The sequence below is a fragment of the Notamacropus eugenii genome, chromosome 6 (assembly GCF_028372415.1).
Source record: "Notamacropus eugenii isolate mMacEug1 chromosome 6, mMacEug1.pri_v2, whole genome shotgun sequence".
Classification (NCBI taxonomy): domain Eukaryota; kingdom Metazoa; phylum Chordata; class Mammalia; order Diprotodontia; family Macropodidae; genus Notamacropus; species Notamacropus eugenii.
Window position 1 is genome coordinate 159,266,264 of NC_092877.1, and position 20,654 is coordinate 159,286,917.

The 20,654-nt window shown below is 36.5% G+C and overlaps 1 protein-coding gene across 11 annotated transcripts in view; it reads left to right on the plus strand.

The window, feature by feature from the left end:
* The window catches only part of RAPGEF2 (Rap guanine nucleotide exchange factor 2), a 336,200-nt gene that overhangs the window by 217,795 nt on the left and 97,751 nt on the right, over positions 1-20,654 (plus strand). The window lies entirely within an intron of this gene.

Below are 20,654 nucleotides of genomic sequence, written 5' to 3' on the forward strand. Positions count from 1 at the left end.
ATGAGATACATATGATGATTTAATATACATTAAAAGTGTGTGCAGGGGGGAAATACTAGGGGAAAAAATGCCAGAAGTACTGGTGCTTTCTAATTGATCCCATGAGTCAGCTACACCTCTGTCATACTGTAATCCCAGGAGGCAGCTAGTGTTGTTTGTGAGAAACACATTTATAAGCCTAACACCAAGTCTTGGCCTCAGGTGTCAAACTTGAAGCTACTTGAACACAGCTTCCTTTTGCTACTTGTATAAAAAGCTTGTTGAAAGTTCATTACACCTTCCCCAATTTGCCTGATTTACATCACAATTTTAAGTACATTGAAATTGCTTCTAAGCATTTTAGGTGCTAGTGTCTGATTATTCTTGAAATTCATTTATCCTTAAGCTGTAGCATTTTAGTGTAATTATAGTTGTAGTTCACATTCTTATGGTATTGAAAGGCTTAAAAAACTCTTCCCTCAAAAGAATATGGATGTCAATTCAGCGCATGAACTATATTTTACATATGGAGGTAGGGGAGGATATACAATATTAAGAAACTTTTCTTAAAGTAAAAAGTTCCTAAATATGGAGCTAAGACTTGGGGAATTAATTGAACAAAAGACTAAAAGCATAGAGTTTTAGTCAAATGACAGGGATCCTTTTCAGTCTTAATCTTTATCAGGTGTCAATAACTAACAATATTAGTATGAGGTAAATCATAAAAACACAGTTTAACTGATGGCGTATTTTTTTCCTCTTCACAGTTACTTCTTTGGAAAGAAAAATGATTTAATTTCTGTTTTATTGAAACGATATTATGTGTGGGGGGAGGAAAGAAGGAAAGGTTCTAAGGAGATGATAAAAGTAAAAATACAAACACTTAACAGCTGTTTTTTAATGTCAAGTGCATGTTAAATCTCCATATTTTAAACTATGTTGTTGTGTATGTACAAAATAAATGAATACCAATTTCATTCAGTTTGGTACTTTGATAGAATTTTTAGAGTACTTTAATAGTTAAATGCATTAAGTCAAAAGCTTTATAAAATATTACTACAGATACCTCTATATGCCATTGGTAATAGAGATGTCACTTTCTAAACATTTGTTAATAGCCATTTGCTTTTTTTTTTTTTTTTTTTTTTAATTTAGGGCTTGGTTGATATAGGCATTTTAAAGTAGTGCCATAGGTATGGAGGTGCACAGAAGAAAACTTCAAGGAAATATTTTATATATCAAATTAAGTGTCTCCCCTTTTAGACTTGTGCTAACAGAACAAGGTATAAGGTGGTAGAGGGGTATTTGTGAGCTTGGTAAGTTCTTTGCCAACTTCCTTATTAACTTTTAAAAACGAGCACTGCTGCCCCTCTTATGTTGCCTTACCTTCTTTGCTCACAGTGTAGAGTATTTTAATTGATATGCTGTAAAAGCAAGAATTAACAGTTTGCAGAATTCTAGGCATATGTAGAGAAAGAAGGCAGCACATGACATAGAGGAGAGAGAGCTGTTTTAAAAATCAGAAAGGCATGAGTTCAAGTTGTATCTCTAGCATAAAATGGCTTTGTGACCGTGAGCAAGCACTTCAAAGATCAGTGCCCTGGGCAACTCTCAAAAATTTTAAGTTGCAGACAATATTGGTTGATCTGCATTGACAGAGAGAGATTCTTCATCAGAAGCTCTCCAAAACAATGAAAGCACAGCACAGGTCTAGTCCAAATCTATTTTGATCTTAATCTTGTTCTCTCAAATGTAATATAGTTAACCCTTCCATATCACTGGGGTTATGAGGGTGCAGCACCTCAGTGATCTGGAAAATTCTACAAAAGAAGTCTCATTTTTTTTCTTTTATGGGTGTTTATAGTACATATTGTAAAATTTGGTTTATTTGGTCACAGGCTCTGTGTCGTCTTCTGGGCTTTGCATGTTGTCTGTAACTTCCACAAAATTCCTCCAAAATTCCCGTTCTTATGCCAATTGCAGTATATTGAAATCATGATGGAGAAAGTCACTATGTGGAAGGAATAACTATGTTTTACAATTTGTATCTTTCAGGGGTGTGACTTAAAGGTTGATTTCTGAACTGGTAAATGATGTCACAGTTGATAGCTTTCAGAAATGAATTTGAGTCCTTCTGTCAGTTTTGTGAGTTTTCCACTTGGTCATCCACAGTTTGTCATTTTTCACAACAGAAAAAATTTAAATTGAATAGAAAGCCCTACCAATAGGAATAGGGATTAGAATGTAGAATTAGCTAGAATATGGAGAAGTCAAGTGACTTTCCCAAGGGTCATAGTGTGCATCTGAAGTTGAACTTGAATCCTGATCTTTTGGCTTCCAAGCTGTTTAATATCCACTATCTTATGATCTCTAATTATGCCTTGTTTTACCTTTTCCTAATGTTTATGGAAAATGTTACATAAGTTAATTACAAACTTTTCTTATGGGAATGTCATGTATTTCACTTGGATGGAGGCACTTTTAAAATATGTGTACATGAAGTGTTTTTTGAGCAACAAGTAATAATTTTTAAAAATTATGATGTTGGTATAGTTCTGCAATGTGTGCCCCTGTTACTAAGGTAATTTGTTAATTCTGCCACCTGAAAGTCTCTTTTACTTGTAAGTATTGTATTTCTAAAAACTCCTTTATTCATATATCCCACTCATCTAGTGTACTGTCTCACATATACAAAATGGTCACCAGCTGTCTTATGGATATGTGCCTTAGAAGATAACATGTTTAAATGCAGAGAATAACTTGCTCACTTGGCAAGATCTGATTCAATTAAAACAAGAAATAATCTGGTTAATTAACACTGTGAACTTTTATCATCAGGGTGTTAGCTATTTCTTCCAGCTAGTGTCAACTTCTAGAGTATGACCTCTCAAAATAAAAAGTTCTGTTTGAGTTAGCAACCTTTAACGTCTCCTGTTTGACATTTTTAGCCCTGTCAGTCTAAGAGCATGTCAGCATTGCCATCCCTCACACATAAAATGGTAGGGCACCCTCAGAGTTACATTTGAGTGGTTTTATATATGAATTAACAAAAGAATGAATGGAAAAGCATTTATTAAGTGCCTGCTGTATGCCAGGCCTATCTGCTAGGTATTCAGATCAGAAAAGACTTAACAGACTCTGAAATACATGAAGGGCCCTGTGTTGAGTGCCAGGAATAGAAAGAAAGGTTAAAAAAATAAAAAGGAGTAGGGGGAGACATCCCAGTGTTCAAGTAACTTAATTCTGATGGAGAGACAGCTAGGTTTCTTAACTTTCATGCTCATGCCACAGCCAGCTTTAAAGCATGCGAACTACCTTGGCTTTACCCTTTTTCAGTATAGTATAATAATCTCTTTTCCCTGCCTGAATGTGTGGTCTGTTTGTTTTGCATCCACTTTCGTGTCTTTCCGTCTTCGCCTTCCAGCCTTAGTCTTCTGTAATGACTTCTATTTCCTTTACTATCCTGAAACTTCTCTCACTATGGCTACCAGTGGTCTCCTTGCCAAATTCAATAGCCTTATCTTAGGTTTCCCCTTCCTTGGCATGTAACCCTGGTGACCACTTAATACTTAAGACTTTTTCTACTTTGGTTTCCATGACCAGAAACATTCTTGTTTCTCTTATCTCTGGAATTGCTCATTCTCTCTCCTCCTTCGCTCACATTCACCACCCTCACTCCCTAATTGTAGATCTGTTTCAAGTCCTCAGCCTTTTGCTGATCTCACTTTATAGTAATTTGGTAAGCTTATCTCTCATAACTTTCAACAGATGCTTCCCAAATCTAAACCTCTGTATCTGAGATTCATATAGTTGTATATTTCTAGATGCCCAGAGAAAATATTCCCTCTGATAGTCCATCATGAATTCAATTCATGAAGCATTTATTGAAGGCCTACCATATTCATGACATTCTGCTAGCTAGGTGCAAAGTTCAAATAAGACTCCAGCTATTCTGGAGCTTAAAGTCTAGGATGGGAATAATCTATATACCTAGAAACTATAACAAAATCATTCGCAAATATCTGTATTAGAAAGGTTAAAAAAAAGTAAGGACTGTGCCTGCCAGGGAGGATTAAAGGAAGTTCTTGGATTGTTTCATTCTTTTGTATTTGTATCTTCCTAGCATTGTACCTGATACAAATAGGTTCTTAGTAGATGGTTATTGGTTAATAAAGGTGGAAACATTTAAGTTGGACCTGAAAGGATAGATAAAATACATCCAGTTCATCTAAAGCTTACCTTTCTCCCCTCCTCCAGACCCCTCCCCATTACTGTTACGGGTAGCATTACTCTTCTAGTCTCCTAAGCTCAGATATGCCAAAAAAACTTTGACGCTCTTCTGTTTCATCTGCCATGTAAAAGAAACTGGTACGAAATCTTGTTGTTTCTTCCTTTAAAATATTCTTTGGATTCTATCTTTTCATTTCTATTGCTTCTACCCTAGGAAGACTGATAATTCCATACTTCATTTATTTCAGTAGTCTCTTACTTGGTTTGGTTATTCAGTTGGCAATTGAATCTCCAGAAGATCCTGCGTTTTGCTACACTTAGGACCCTAAAATATTTTCATTATTTCACTTCATTGCCTTGCAACTATCACATCCAATCTAAACTCCTTTGACTAGTTTCTCACCTCCATGATCTAGTCCTTTCCTTCTATCTCTAAAATCATCTAGTCCTATCTCTTTATTTTTCAGGTGAAGAAAGAGGCCTGGAGAGGTTGGCCAAGGTCACAAACTCAGGGCATCTGTCTCCATATTCATTATTCTTTCCTGTCTTACTTAAAACTCCATTATCTGTCCCCTCATCCAAAACCCAAAATACCATTTAATTCTTTGTTTCTCTATTTAAATCTTACCCATCCTTCATTATTCAGTTCCAGATTTTACTTACTTATGAAGTATTTGTTTTCTCTTCCTTTCCATATGAAGCCTTCTCCTTTCTCTGAATTTCTATTGTGTCACATATCTTAGTATGTACATGTCCTTTAATTGGAGCACATGTATTCTTGTCTTTTCCACTACTATAATAAGTATATGTGTGTGTGTGTATACATATATATACTATAATAAGTATATACTATAATAAGAGTATCTTATTTCATATTCCTTTCTACCACCTTAGATCATGCTAAAAACATAGTAAATCCACTATAAATACTTAAGGCAGTATGGTACAGTTATGAGCCAGAAGGACCTGGGTTAAAATCTTGACTTAGCCACTTGGTTCACAACGCTGACTTTCAGTTTCCTCATACATGAAATGATGAGTTTGACTGAGATGACTTTTATGGGCTTTTCTGACTTTTAGTCATGATTCCATGATTCTTCCTAGTGGTGATTCATATGACTAGAGAATGGGGAGGACCATCCAGACCAAAAGAAGAGTGTGAGCCATAATAGAGATGCAGGAATCAACATGGAATGTTCTAGGAAAGAGCTCAACCTTTTGGAGTGATGGGTTTTTATTAGAAAATGGTAGGCCAGTAAAGTTGTTGAAATACGTAATTGTGGTCAGTGAAGTGGAAGAACTAATGTTTTAAAGCTTAAAATGCTTGAAAAATGAAGGGATAGAGGTTTGAAAATCTTTTGAAGTGAAAGGAATAGAAAGGAACATAGTGCCTACTATGTGCCAGTCATTGTGTGAAGCACTTAATTATCTTTTATGATCTTCAGAGCAATCATGTAGGGTAGGTACTGTCGTACTCCTCATTTTACACTGAGAAACCTAAAGCAGACAGAGCGTAAATGACTTGGACACACCCAAATCTGAACTTGTGTCTTCCTGATTTATGACCCTTCTTTTTTTCCCCCTCCCATTTCTGCTCTGTAATCAGCAGAATTCAATTTTAGTAAGAAAAAATTTTTTTTTCACTTTGGTGATTTAACACAGCGTCTAGTGCATCATTACAAGTTAAGGGTGTGTGTGTGTGTGTGTGTGTGTGTGTGTGTGTGGGCACACATACCCAGTATGTTTTTTTCCTGACCTAAAATTAGGTTGGAGCTGTAAGTGATAAGGTATAGTCTTTTGGATTTTGTCCCTTTTGCCATGGCTCCATGACTTTTTCTTTACCTAAGCTTTATTGTGCCTAATAGGAAGCTAGCAGTCTGTGGATAGACATTTCCTACGTAGATAAACCAATCTCTTGGGGCAAGATTTCCAGTTTACTGGCAAAAAAGGAATCCTGAAACCATGCAATGTGCTGTATTTTTGTGCTCAAGGACAAGGTCACCTCACCATTCTTCTCTTTTGGAACCATTCCAAGAAACCCTAGATGCAAACTCTATTTCCTTTCTCCCTTGGTATAGAACAAGAAATTTGTTTCAACTTCTCAGTGTATATGGTATATTTACATATATTCACTTCAAAGAATCCATTCTGTGTTATTACAGGTATTTTTGGTAAGAAGAGTCATACTTTTAGGAAAAGGAAGGGTATTTCTGAGTCTTGTTTAAAATCTCTTTAGTAAACAGTTTAACCATTTCAAAATCAGCACTCCTGTACATATAATCAAACAGGATTAGCTGGGAGAAAAATGAACAAAAGACAGCTTGTAGAAGTTAAATTATCACTTGGTTTGGATCTTTGGTAATGAAATCATTGATTCTGGCTTTTGTCTTTCCTCCAAAGTCTTACTTTATGCATTATAAATATTAATGTTTAATTTGTACACCAATAACACCTTCAGAAAGGATATTTAGGGTCATTTAATTCATATTCCTGACTTCTGCATGATCATACTTTGACAATTTCAAGCCAGGTAATAATTTGTCTTATATTTAAAAGTCTTCCAGAGATCAGATCTTCTTCAATTTCCTTTTCAAATAGTTAACATTTTTTAATTGTTAGTATTTAAGTTCTAATCCAAGTTATTATTATACTTTAAATCCATTTTACTTGGGGTACACTAAGAAGGATCTAAGTGTGAGAGTTAGATTCAAGTTCAGGCACTACTACTTTTTACCTGTGTTAATCTTGGGCAAGTCACAACTTCCAGGACCTCAGTTTACTTGTCTGTAAAACAAAAGGGTTGGACTAGATGGTCTTTACAACTTTTACAACTTTACAACTTTAAATTCATAATTCTAGTGATAGGTAAGCTTTTTGGGGGACCATTATCATTTTTTAATCTTTTTTAAAAATTCTAAACTTAAGAAGTAAAACAAGCATTTCCTCAAGAGCAACATAGAGTAGAAAGAAAAGAGGGTTGACCATGAAACTGCAAATCTATTATGCATAACTTGCTTTTCCTTGTAACTATATAATAAAGTTATCATGTAACTTCCCCCTTTACTTTCACCTCCTCTTTGCCTTAGAGATGGCTACTATTAGATATAAATATGTAAAATCATACTATATATACTTCTGTTTATCAATTCTTTCTCTGGACACAGATAGCATCTCTCTTCATAGGTTCTTTGTAGTTAATTTGTGTATTTATAGTAGTCAAACTGACTTTTTGCTCAAAGTTGTTCTTAAAACAGTATTGCGGTTCCTTTATACAATATTGTCTTGGCTCTGCTCATCTCATTCACTATTTCATGAAAGTCTTTCCTTGTTTTTCTGAGGCCATTTAATTCATCATTTTTTAAATTTCTTTTTTTAATTTTTAACTCTCCCATAATAGTATTTTTTTCCTATTACATGAAAAATAGGTTTCAACATTCACTTTTATAAGATTTTGAGTTCCAGTTTTCCCCCTCACTTCCCCTCTCCACAAGATAGCAAACAATCTGACATAGGCTATACATGTACAATCATATTAAACATTTTCCCACTTAGCCATGTTGTGAAAGAAGAATCAGAACAAAAGGGGAAAAAAACCATGAGAATGAAAAAAGAGAGAAAATAGTGTGCTTCAATCTGCATTCAGATTCCATAGTTCTTTCTCTGGATGTGGATAGCATGTGTCTTTTAGAATTGTCTTGGATCATTGTATTGCTGAGAAGAGTTAAGTCTGTCATAATTGGTCATCACACCACATTGCTGTTACTGTGTACACTGTTCTCCTGGTTCTGTTCACTTCAGTGTTCAAAAGTTGATGTGTATTTCCAGGTTTTTCTGAAATTTGCCTGCTCAGTATTTTTTAAAGCACAATAATATTCTGTTGCATTCATGTACCACTACTTATTCAGCCATTCCTCAGTTGATGGGCATCCTCACAATTTCCAGTTCTTTGCCACCTCCAAGAGAACTGCTATAATATTTAAAACATATAGGTTTTTTTCTTCTTTCCCTAATCATCTTGGGAAACAGACTTAATAATGGTATTACTGGGTCAAAGGCAGTTTTATAAGTCTTTGGGCATAATTCCAAGTTGCTCTCCCAAATGGTTGGATTAGTTCACAGTTCCACCAAAAGTGAATTCTGTCGAGTTTTTCAACATCCCCTCTAGTAGTGATCACTTTCCCCTCCTGTCATTCTAGCCAATCTGATAGGTGTAAAAGGATATCTCATGGTTGTTTTAATTTGCAATAAACTCTTTATATATGTTGTCTCATTTGATCCTCACAACTACCCTGTGAAGCAGATGCTATTATTACTAATATTTTACAGATGAGGAAACTGAGACTGAGAAAGATTAAGTGACTTGCCAAAGGCCACACAGGTAAAAAATAACTAAGGCTGGTTTTGAACTCAGATCTTCCTGACTCTTAAGTCTAGCATTCTCTACACTATGCTGTCTAGTCATCTCATATTTTGTTGAGGTAGTGCCATAAACTAAACAGAGGAGACTGACAGTTTTATCTCTCTCACGAGTTTATGAAGTTACCTGATATCCCAATTTTTTTTAAACCTTGTTTTGACTTGCAGTTTGTATGTAAAATTAAAAAAATTTTTTTTGGTGACTCTTTTTGAAAGTAAAAAAACCTTAAAGCTTAATGAATATCACCCAACATGAATATTCCCTTATACATAGGACAGAAAAAGGAATTCTGCATAAAATTATGAATCCCTATTACGTGTTTTTAAAAAAGTATATATTAAACTTCACATCATAGTACCAATGTTACCCTACTTGCTTGTGTCCCCTTTGGAATTTCCTTCTTCTTTCTTCTCAATGTTTCAATAATTTTTTCTTTTTCCCCTTTACTATCACTACCTAAGTCTCTTCTCATTTGTTACAAATAGATATAGTTAAGCAAAACATTCACACATTGAAAGTGTCTGAAAATGTATGTCTCATTCTTCACCTCTAGGCCATCACATTTCTACCAAGAAGTGTAAACCATGCTTCATAGTATTCTTGAGTTGGGTTCTGGGTATCTTTTTTTGCCCCAGGGTAGGAGTTGGGTGAGACAGATTCTGTGTGTGTGTGTGTGTGTGTGTGTGTGTGTGTGTGTGTGTGTGTGTGTGTGTGTGACACAGAGGTAGGGGGCAGGAAGATGGGAAAAAGGAGTCTAAGTGGCTTTTAAAAATAATATTTATAATCTTAATAGTGGCCCTTTGAGAGTTCCCATTTAAATAAGCTTTTCAGTGTTTTTTGTTTTTCTAAACCTAAGATTCTCCCCTCATTCCTCTTTCTTCACCCTCTTTTGGTCTTAGCATTCCATTGTTAAAAATTCCTTTGGAATCATCAAGTAGATCCTGTGTGGATCACGCTAAGATGTCATTTTGAAAATAGCATATGGGGCATATCTCCAGGACTGTCTGTCTCTCTTTGTCCTCTGCCCTCCATCTCCCCTCCCCTCACCTCCTTTTCCATCCTCTTCTCTTATTCCCCTCTCCTCTCTTCTCCTGTCCTCTCTCTCAGACGTATTCCACTTATACAGATTAGCCATTTGTCTGTTACTGTAGTTTTAGAGTTGCTTGATATTTGAAATTGAGTTTCCTTTAGCATCTGTCTGTCTGTCTGTCACGTGCGCCACCCTCCCCCCCCCGCCCATATTATAAGTTAGAGATAGGACAAGACAAGTTCTTCCTGATTAGGCCCAAGCCTGTATTTATCATCCTGTACTGGCTTTCATCACCATAGAGAAATTAAAATATCCATATGGTCATAACACTGTACTGTGCTTTTCAAAATGTATATAAACTGACATGTCCTCTGCTCTTTAGCTATTTACCATAATCAGAGTTAGGATAGGAGAAACAAACATGCAAGCAGTTGCTCCTGGAGAACACATTAAGCAAAGAAACTAGCATTAAGATGCTGGCGAGAAATAGGTTGCATTTGTTTGTTACATCATGTGGGCACCATTCCTTTGCCTCCCACATCTCTGATCAACTGTCAGAAAATGACTTTTTCCTTCTTTCATTGAAAATAGGGGTGAGAGGGGTGGAGTTGGCAAACTCCAGCAAGTGCCATGTTTTGTACAGCCTACAAGACATCAAAGCTTTTTACATTTTTAAATAAAACAAAATTTTACCTACAGTTGAAAAAGGCATTGTTATCTCCACAGGTCAGTCTCAAAATAGACTGCTGACCACAGTTTGGTGACCTGATAAAAGATCATTTTCTCCTTTTTAAATATGGCTCAAGCACCAGCACTTTGATATAAGGTCCTGTTTATCATGTGGAAGTACTGGAATCTCTTTTCTAACTTTCACCTTCTTATTCTTTCAAGCTGCTGAACTCTGTCTGAATTTATAAGAGCTGACAGCAAATGATGCTTTTTGTAGGATCATAGATTTATCATTTTTATTTATTTATTTATTTTTTATTTAACTTTTAACATTCATTTTCACAAAATTTTGGGTTCCAAATTTTCTCCCCTTTTGTCCCCTCCCCCCACCCCAAAACACCAAGCATTCTAATTGCCCCTATCACCAATCTGCCCTCTCTTCTATCATCCCTCCCTTCCCTTGTCCCCATCTTCTCTTTTGTCCTGTAGGGCCAGATAACTTTCTATACCCCTTTACCTGTATTTCTTATTTCCTAGTGGCAAGAACAGTACTCGACAGTTGATCCTAACACTTTGAGTTCCAACTTCTCTTCCTCCCTCCCTCCCCCTCCCCCTTCCCTTTGGAAGGCAAGCAATTCAATGTAGGCCATATCTGTGTAGTTTTGCAAATGACTTCCATAATAGTCATGTTGTATAAGACTAACTATATTTCCCTCCATCCTATCCTGCCCCCCATTGCTTCTATTCTCTCTTTTGATCCTGTCCCTCGCCATGAGTGTTGACCTCAAATTGCTCCCTCCTCCCTATGCCCTCCCTTCCATCATCCCCCCCACCCTGCTTATCCCCTTATCCCCCACTTTCCTGTATTGTAGGAAAGGTTTTCATACCAAAATGAGTGTGCATTTTATTCCTTCCTTTAGTGGAATGTGATGAGAGTAAACTTCATGTTTTTCTCTCACCTCCCCTCTTTTTCCCTCCACTAAAAAGTCTTTTGCTTGCCTCTTTTATGAGAGATAATTTGCCCCATTCCATTTCTCCCTTTCTTCTCCCAATATATTTCTCTCTCACTGCTTGATTTCAATTTTTTAAGATATGATCCCATCCTCTTCAATTTACTCTGTGCACTCTGTCTCTATGTGTGTGTGCGTGTACATGTGCATGTGTGTATGTAATCCCACCCAGTACCCAGATACTGAAAAGTTTCAAGAGTTACAAATATTGTCTTTCCATGTAGGAATGTAAACAGTTCAACTTTAGTAAATTCCCTTATGACTTCTCTTTGCTGTTTACCTTTTCATGCTTCTCTTCATTCTTGTGTTTGAAAGTCAAATTTTCTTTTCAACTCTGGTCTTTTCATTAAGAATGCTTGAAAGTCTTCTATTTCATTGAAAGACCAATTTTTCCCCTGAAGTATTATACTCAGTTTTGCTGGGTAGGTGATTCTTGGTTTTAGTCCTAGTTCCTTTGACTTCTGGAATATCCTGTTCCAGGCCCTTCTATCCCTTAATGTAGAAGCTGCTAGATCTTGTGTTATCCTCATTGTGTTTCCACAATACTTGAATTGTTTCTTTCTAGCTGCTTGCAATATTTTCTCCTTGACCTGGGAACTCTGGAATTTGGCCACAATGTTCCTAGGAGTTTCTCTTTTTGGATCCCTTTCAGGCGGTGATCTGTGGATTCCTTGAATACTTATTTTGCCCTCTGGTTCTAGAATCTCAGGGCAGTTTTCCTTGATAATTTCATGAAAGATGGTATGTAAGCTCTTTTTTTGATCATGGCTTTCAGGTAGTCCCATAATTTTTAAATGGTGTCTCCTGGATCTATTTTCCAGGTCAGTTGTTTTTCCAATGAGATATTTCACATTATCTTCCATTGTTTCATTCTTTTGGTTTTGTTTTTTGATTTCTTGGTTTCTCATAAAGTCATTGGCCTCCATCTGTTCCATTCTAATTTTGAAAGAACTATTTTCTTCAGTGAGCTTTTGACCCTCCTTTTCCATTTGGCTAATTCTGCTTTTGAAAGCATTCTTCTCCTCATTGGCTTTTTGAACCTCTTTTGCCAGTTGAGTTAGCCTGTTTTTCGAGGTGTTATTTTCTTCAGCATTTTTTTGGGTCTCCTTTAGCAGGGTGTGGACCTGCTTTTCATGCTTTTCTTTCATCTCTCTCATTTCTCTAACCAGTTTTTCCTCCACCTCTCTAACTTAATTTTCAAAATCCTTTTTGAGCTCTTCCATGGCCTGAGCCCATTGGGTGGGCTGCGATACAGAAGCCTGGACTTCTGTGTCTTTCCCTGATGGTAAGCATTGTTCTTCCTCATCAGAAAGGAAGGGAGGAAATACCTGTTCACCAGGAAAGTAACCTTCTATAGTCTTATTTTTTTTCCCTTTTCTGGGCATTTTCCTAGCCAGTGACTTGACTTCTGAGTTTTCTTTCCACCCCCACCTCGCCTCCAGAACCTCCCAGCCAGAGGGTGGGGTCTGAGATTCAAATGTTGCTTCCCAGCCTCAGGGCTTTGGGTGGGGGCAGGGCTGCTATTCAGTGTGAGATTAAGTTCAGGTGCTCAGGTGGGGGCAGGGCTGCCACATGGGACTCAGTTCCCTCAGGGGGTTTATGCAGAGACCTTCAACAATGGATCAGAGCTCCTGCCTGCTTTGGGAGCCCCAGTCTGCTGCTGCCTCTGCCCTGCCTCCCGAGGGGGCCTGAGTTATGGGGACACCCCACTCACCTCTCGACCAGCCAAAGAGACTCTCTCACCAACCCTTGTCACCTGCGCGGCCCCTGGAGATTCTGTCCCTGAAGCCTGCTCAGATCTGCTCCTCTTGGTTCTGTGTGGCCAAGGCAGGGCTGGTCTCTGCTGTGGGTCCAGGGCGCGACGGACCTTTTGCGAGAGGTTTTCAGGTCCCTCTGGATCAGAAATCTCATCTGCTCCATTGTTCTGTGGCTTCTGCTGCTCCAGAATTTGTTCGGAGTTCTTCTTTACAGATGTTTTATGGGCTGTGGGTTCAGAGCTAGCTTATGTCTGTCTTTCTACTCCGCCGTCTTGGCTCCACCCCAGGATCATAGATTTAGAGGTGCAAGTATTCTTACACAGCATCTGGTTCAGCCTCTCATTTTACAGAGTAAAGCAGTTTTGAGCCAGAGAAGACAGGTGAATTGAATTGCCAGATACTAGGATCCTAACATAGGACCAATAGGAAGACTGGGCTTAGGTTTGTATGACTCAGAGAAGGTAGAAATGTCATAAGTAATTTGGTATATTTTCTCATAAAATTCAACTTTATATTAAAGTAACACAATAATTGTATTGGCTTGTGGAGTCTTGGGTGGGGTCTAGGCTAAAGTCTAGAAATACAGGCTTGGCTGGGAACATAGAGGTTGATTGTATATTCTCCTGCTCAAGAAATAGGGTAAAGCAAGAGCTGGGGGAAAGCAGCCTTAGTTTAGTATAGATGAAGTCAGGGCTGCATAGACTTATGGCTCATCATACAATGTTCTGATTACTTTTCTTGTTGATGTTTGCCAGCCTAGAGATTGTCTGTCCAAAAATATGATGCTCAGAAATGAACACAGTACTTCTGACACGGGCAGAATATGCAAAGGAAATAAATACCATGTCCCTTTTTCTTGAAAACTGCTTCATTATGTGGCCAGTAATCACATTAACTTTTTTGACTGTCATATCACAATGTTGACTCAATGAATAGATTAAAAAATCCACTAAAAAAATTCCAGAATTTATCTTCTAAAGATGCTTCACCCTTCCACTTGTAAAAGTTATTTCTTGAACCTGTGTAAGACTTGAAATGCATCCATATTAAATTTCGTCTTGTTGAATTTTGTTCAGTTTTCTGGACTGTCAAAGTCTTTGGATCCCAACTGTCATCTTATTTGTTATAAGCTTTGGGTCATTGCAACTTTGATGAGCTTTCCATCTATATTTTCTGCCAGATCATTTGATAAAATGTGAAGTAGTTCCTGGCCAAGCACAGTTACTACCGGAAACCTTCTAGGCTGGTGTGGAACCGTTAATGATTATCCCTTAAATCAGTTATTTAGCCACAGTTGATCACGTTGTGCAATCTTCTAACCAATATCTGCAAATTCTTTTTGCATGAATAGCAAGGTTATACTTTATCAGACACTTTGCTATGACTGATTTATTTGTATCTGATCAGTCTTCCAGTCTCCCATTGACCATCAAATTAATTGTTACTGTCTACTTTCATAATCTCTTTCACCTTTGTTCAGAAACTTAAGTAAATTCTCTTGTATCTCCCTTTACAGACTGAACACTGCTTGAGGGAGAGAATGGTGTGTTAATTCATCTGTAAGATCCCTTAGTATCTAGCAAAGTATTTTGCATATAATTAACTTGTGACTTTTCCCATTTGGCCTTTCTGATTTCTAGGTTGTTCCAAATTCACTTGAGGCTTCCATTTGTAGCCATTATAAGGAGGAGAAAACTCTTTTTGTCTTCAGACTTTCTATAGTTGAAACAGGCAGAAATACCCCAAAATACGGAACTGAATCCCTCTGTGCTCATGCAAATTCTGCTCCGCTACCTTAGTTGCCTTGCTCTCATCCAGGGCTTCTCTGGAAATCATATATTCCATCTTTCCTCCTGTTCCATCTTCCTGTTGTCACCCAGTAGTTGCTGTGTGTTAGCTTTTTGCAGGCCCACAATAGTTATTTCTTTAAAAAAATTTTTTTTTAAATCTTTGTTGTCTTTTCTGTTGAACAGTTTAATCCTGAGTGCCTTTTAGAGGAGCTGGACCAGGCAGCACTAAACCAAGTTAGTCAGACAGTAATTTCTTTCAATTGGTTCTGAATTGCCTCCATCAGGTGAAGTTTCAACTATGCCACTCTAATTATTAAATAACTTAATTTTCAGTAGTATCAGATCCTAACTTCTGGACGTGTTCTCCAAAATCCTTAACTACGTGACCCTGCTGTATTAAAGAACACTTAGTCCTTTACCAAGAACCTCTGTTCCACTTCAGCTACTTAGTCTTTTATTCTCAGCTACCTTTCCTTTCAGGGTTTTTAATGTCAGTGTCCTCGACCCTTCCTTTTTCCTGTTCTCCCGATCTCAATTCAAAAGTCGCTTCTTTGATGAAAGTTTTCTAGAATTCCAACTCAGTGGAAGACTGACCAAACATGGTGAGCATTGCTTCCTGCACAAATGGTGATTGTTTATGCATCTGTACATTGATATGTAATTGTATGACTATATAGTTTTCATGTGGCTCATTTTGAATGGCCCTAGACTCAGGTCTCAGAATGAAATCCTGCCTCTGACACCCTTTGGGTGACTATGGACAAGTCTGAACTTTTCAGTACCCTGAGCACTTCTTGCCAAATGTTGATCTTGGGGCTTGGACAAATTTCCAAACTGGCAGTTTCCTAACTGGATGAAATTCTAGATTTCTATCTGACTCTGGTCCCCACCCCATGCTATTTCCACCACCCCCACCAAAAAAAGGAAAAGAAATCAAAATTCCAAATCGAGTAAATGGATTTTTTATTCATGGGAACCTAGTTTAGATAAGAAATCATCCATTTAAGTCTTCCATAATAAACATGCTTTTTTTCATGTTTTCATATCTCAGAGTTATAAATTGTAATGAGAGCACCTAAGTATGATGACTTTTCATTAGGTCAGGGATCCACTAATTTTACTAAAGGTGTCAGAATCTAACCTTTCATAATAAGTGCTTAATGGTCTGATGATATCAGAGCATAACCATAAGCCTCTTAGGAAGACAGGGTAATAAATGTGACCATAAAAAGCCTGTGAGAATTTTAATCTTTTGATCCCCACTATTTTTGTAGATGAAAATAGTGAGTCTAGCCAGAACAGTCTTACTTTCTGAAGTGTTTGTAAAAAATGTGTTTGTAAATGTATTTGTAAAAAATGCAACTGCTCTTCTGATTTTCTCAGTAATCAGTATATTTCCATCTGACAAAGTTGGGAATCAAGTGAGAGCACTGGTTTTTCTAGAACTTACAGAGCAGGAAAATGGATAGTGCCTTGAGTCGTGAGACAAAGTATTGCTAAGAATTCTATGTTAGTAAGACATTTGAAAGATTCTATAGCCCTAAAAAAATGATGAACTAAAAAAAATCACATAATGTGTTTCCAGTTGAATGGAAATGCAGTATTTTCACTTAGTTTTTTTTAAATCTTTAAATTTGTGTGCATTTTCCAAACCATAGTATCTCATATAAATTGAAAATGACATTATGATAGCTAATGTATAGAAAGTACATCCAAATGCATTATGACTATTCCTCTTAATAATCCTTGCTGAAAGTAGTATAAGTATTAGTAGCTTCTTTATATAGAAGAGGTACCTCACACTTAAAAAGAATTTAAGTGACTTTCCCAAAGTTATGCCACTATTGAGAGTAGACCTGGGACCCAAGCTACCTATACCTCCACAATACCAAGAAGAAGATAGCTAGATTCCTACTGAAGTGGGTTCAGTTATTTTTTTTTACACTGACCAGATATTAAAATGATTAAATTATGTGAAACATTTGCCATCTTGAGGAAGATATAAATAACTCATTGTTCAGGGAGGGCATTTATTAAGCAGATTAATCAACCTTCAGCATTTTTTCTTTTCTGATATGTTGATAAAACCAATGACTACATTGGTCACTTCTTGAATAAATTTGGATTAAACTGAAATTAATAGGCTTAATTCTTTAGAGTACTATGGTATAAAATTTTAATACAAATATTTGTTCTAGTGCTTTTCAACAATATATCAAGTGAATTCTTACCTTTGAAAGCAGTGTGTTTCAGAGGCATGGGCACTGAACTTCTTAACCTTTAGATTGGCCCCTATTTTTGTTGTACTGTATACTTTCTTTTTTTCAGATGGTTGTGAACAATCTTCTAGATTTAAACAGCAGGAAAAAAAAATAGTTCCCTTTCTTAGTAGATCTTCCCTGTGCACATCTTTCCATTTTCTCCATCTATACCTTTGCCCAGGTAGGTTCTTCATGTTTAGAATGTATTCTCTACTCCAGTCTGCTTTAGAATCCCTATCTTCTTTCATAGAACAGTTTAAATATTACTTATTCTGATACCTTCCCTGATTTCCAACAGTTAATACTCAATTCATCAGAAATGAAATTTCTTTATAATATCTTGCTCTATATGTTTATCTGTTTATGTGTCATGGCATACTTTTTTAGGTTAGGGAATGAAGTATCATTAGGTATGTAATAAATGTTTGTTTAAATGGAATGAAATGAGATGCTCCCATAATTATAATCCTTTTAGTGAAGAAAAATGGTTTCATTTGCTTCTTTCACTAGCTATAGTTTGGAGTACTTTTTCACTAACAAAAGCAATAAACAAAGTAGGGGGAAATGGCCTGATTAACCCAGTTTTAGCATATGTAGCATAATTTGCCAGAATGTTGTTAATTGTATTGTAGCAATATTTTTAAAAAATGGTTTCAGGAAAGCACCACTAACATTGGATGAAGGAGTTAGAAGCTAGCAGAAAGCAGCTATTTCTCTAGGTTGTAAAGAGCATGAACAAATGTAGTGACATTTATTTTTCTTGAATCATTAAATATGTTTTGTATCTAATTTTTTTTGCCAATTTTAATTATACATAGAAAATACATATTATACTGGGAAAGTGTGGCATAACCAAAATGTTTATGTATTGCCTTTTGTGTCTAAATGTTTTTGTGCCTAGATGGTCAGAACTCCCAGAAACCAAGTTAAAAAATCTTCTTTATACTAACTGCATTTCAACAAGGTATTAAATACTACATGAAAAACATTTAGGTGCTGAGGACAGAAAGACACAAACAATTTGATTTGCCACATTTTCCTTAATAACTTTCGTTAAGGGAAGAGCAAAAAAACTTGTTTTGTTCAGTTTACTCACTGACTTTTGTCCTTCTCTTGGCCTTGAAAATGCAGCTATTAGGAAGGTTTAAAAGCATCCCCCAAATCACTTGTGATGAGACAACTTTAATGTGTATACCACCTCTGAATGAAACATTACAAAATGAAATTTAAAAAGGGAGGGGGAGATAGATCCTAATAGGGATTCCTAAAAGGATCTGAAAATTGGAAAAGAAAAAGAAATGCTTACCTTGAAAATTGTGTGCTCCTTAACCCTGATTGCCTCCCTCCACCCAAAAAAGGAAATTACATACTCATCGATTTGACTTTTAGCCCCAGCTATTTGGCTAGAAAAAATTATTGATTCGTAAGTGCTGAGCAGAAATAAGTCCTAGGAAGTAACCATTTTGATGTTGCACCATGCAAATTATTTCAGAAGGATTTAATTTTCTCTTGCTGTAGATGAGGGGAAGCACAGCAGCAGAAATAATTTATTAAGACTTCAGAAAAACTTGAAACCATCACTGTGACAACATCATTAATTGAACAGCTTAGGGTATGGGAAAGGACCACACATTACTGTTTGAAATTCATCATCAAATAATAACAGGCATCTAGATGGTGCAGTGGATAAAGTAGACCTAGAGTCAGGAAGACTCATCTTCCTGAATTCACCTCTATCCTCAGGCACTTCCTAGTTATGCGACTCTGGTCAAGTCTCTTCACCCTGCTTGCCTCAGTTTTCTCAATTGTAAAATGAGCTGGAGAAGGAAATGGCAATCCACTCTAATATCTTTGCCAAGAAAACCCCAAATGGAGTCATGAAGAGTCAGGTATGACTGAAAAATGAATGAATATCAAATGATGATGAACAGATAGGTCAAGAAACTCAAATGAGCCAGACGTATAAACAGTGTCAAACCCAGAAATTCTCCGTAACATATTTGGAGGAGTGGGCATGGGAAGGGGGAGATGACAGTCAGGAAGTATAGCAAAATGGGACTAGGGGCATGCAAAGGGAGTGTGGCAACGTCTAACATAGAGACAGCAAGAGGTTGATGCATGGAAGAGGAGAGGGGTGAGGTAGACAAAATATACCTTCTTATATTTGAAAGATCTTAATACATCCCTTCCAGTACATTGGCTGAACCCATTCTCCTGTTTGGCTTTGGAAAGCTTTTGATGCCTTCATCTATTAGATGATGAGCTCATTATAGCATCAGTCACCTGAACAACTGACTGCTACTAACACATCACCTCCTACTTGGGAATTTATGGGGAAATATACAATAGATTCTTCATGATGCATGCAATGAGATGTAAAAGAAATAAAACATTTGTATATTGAGCTCTTCTTTCACTTGTAACTTCAGCTATTATCAATCACCTACTTATTCTAACATTTTCTTCTTTAGTTTCAAAGAAAACGTTTATTTTTCTTGTAGATACTGGCTGTCCCCACCTTTCTAGTGGTTCATTGATTAGAGATAGCCTACTAACATAGGAAGACATGGGGAAGTTATAGGATAGGAAAAGTTGGTTGGTCTAGAAAAGAATAAATTGGTGACTTAATTTGGAACAAGAAGCTGAATTATAGTAAATAAAGCATATGGACAGCTCTCTATCTTTAGAAAGGAGCAAACCAGAGGTAATTAATTTGTTTTTCAATAATAGAGGGCTACATGAAAAAAAAAGTAACATTGAATAATGTTTCTTGAACACCTGTATATGATTCTGCTGTAGCATCTTACTTAGCAAGTGGGGGGCATATATTATTCAGGGAAGTAGCCCTTTGTTTCAAGTAATAGCTCTTTCAGTCTAAGATGAATAGTACTGGCATTAAGACACGGGGAAAGAAAGTATTTAATTTGATATGAATACTTATTGAATACAACATTTCTCCTCAAAATAGAAAGTGGGCAGATGTGATAGTAATAAGATAAGCTATCCCTACAACTACCCCTTTTTATATACCAAAAAGCTTTTTTATTTGCTAATATCATCCATATTCTGTTTATTTACTTTTATTTTTTTATTATGTCTACCTCAAATTTTTTTATTTTACTAATTTCATTTATTTTTAGTGTTCTACAATCACTACTATATAACTTAGATTTTTTTCCCCTTCTCTTCCCCCATTTCCCCCCTCCCTCCCCGAGACTGCATACAATTTTATATAGGTTCTACACATACATTCCTATTAAATACATTTTCACTATAGTCATGCTGTGTAGGAGAATTAAAATGAATGGGGGAAATCATATAACAAACCAAAACATAATACAAAAGAAAATGATCTGCTACATTCTGTGATTGAATTCCATAGTTCTTTCTCTGGATATGGAAGGCATTTTGCCTTAAAAGACCATTGGGAATTTTTTTAAGTCCTTGCATTGCAATGAAATTCCAAGTCTACCAGAAAAAAACTCTCGCACACTGTGGTCATTGTTGTGCA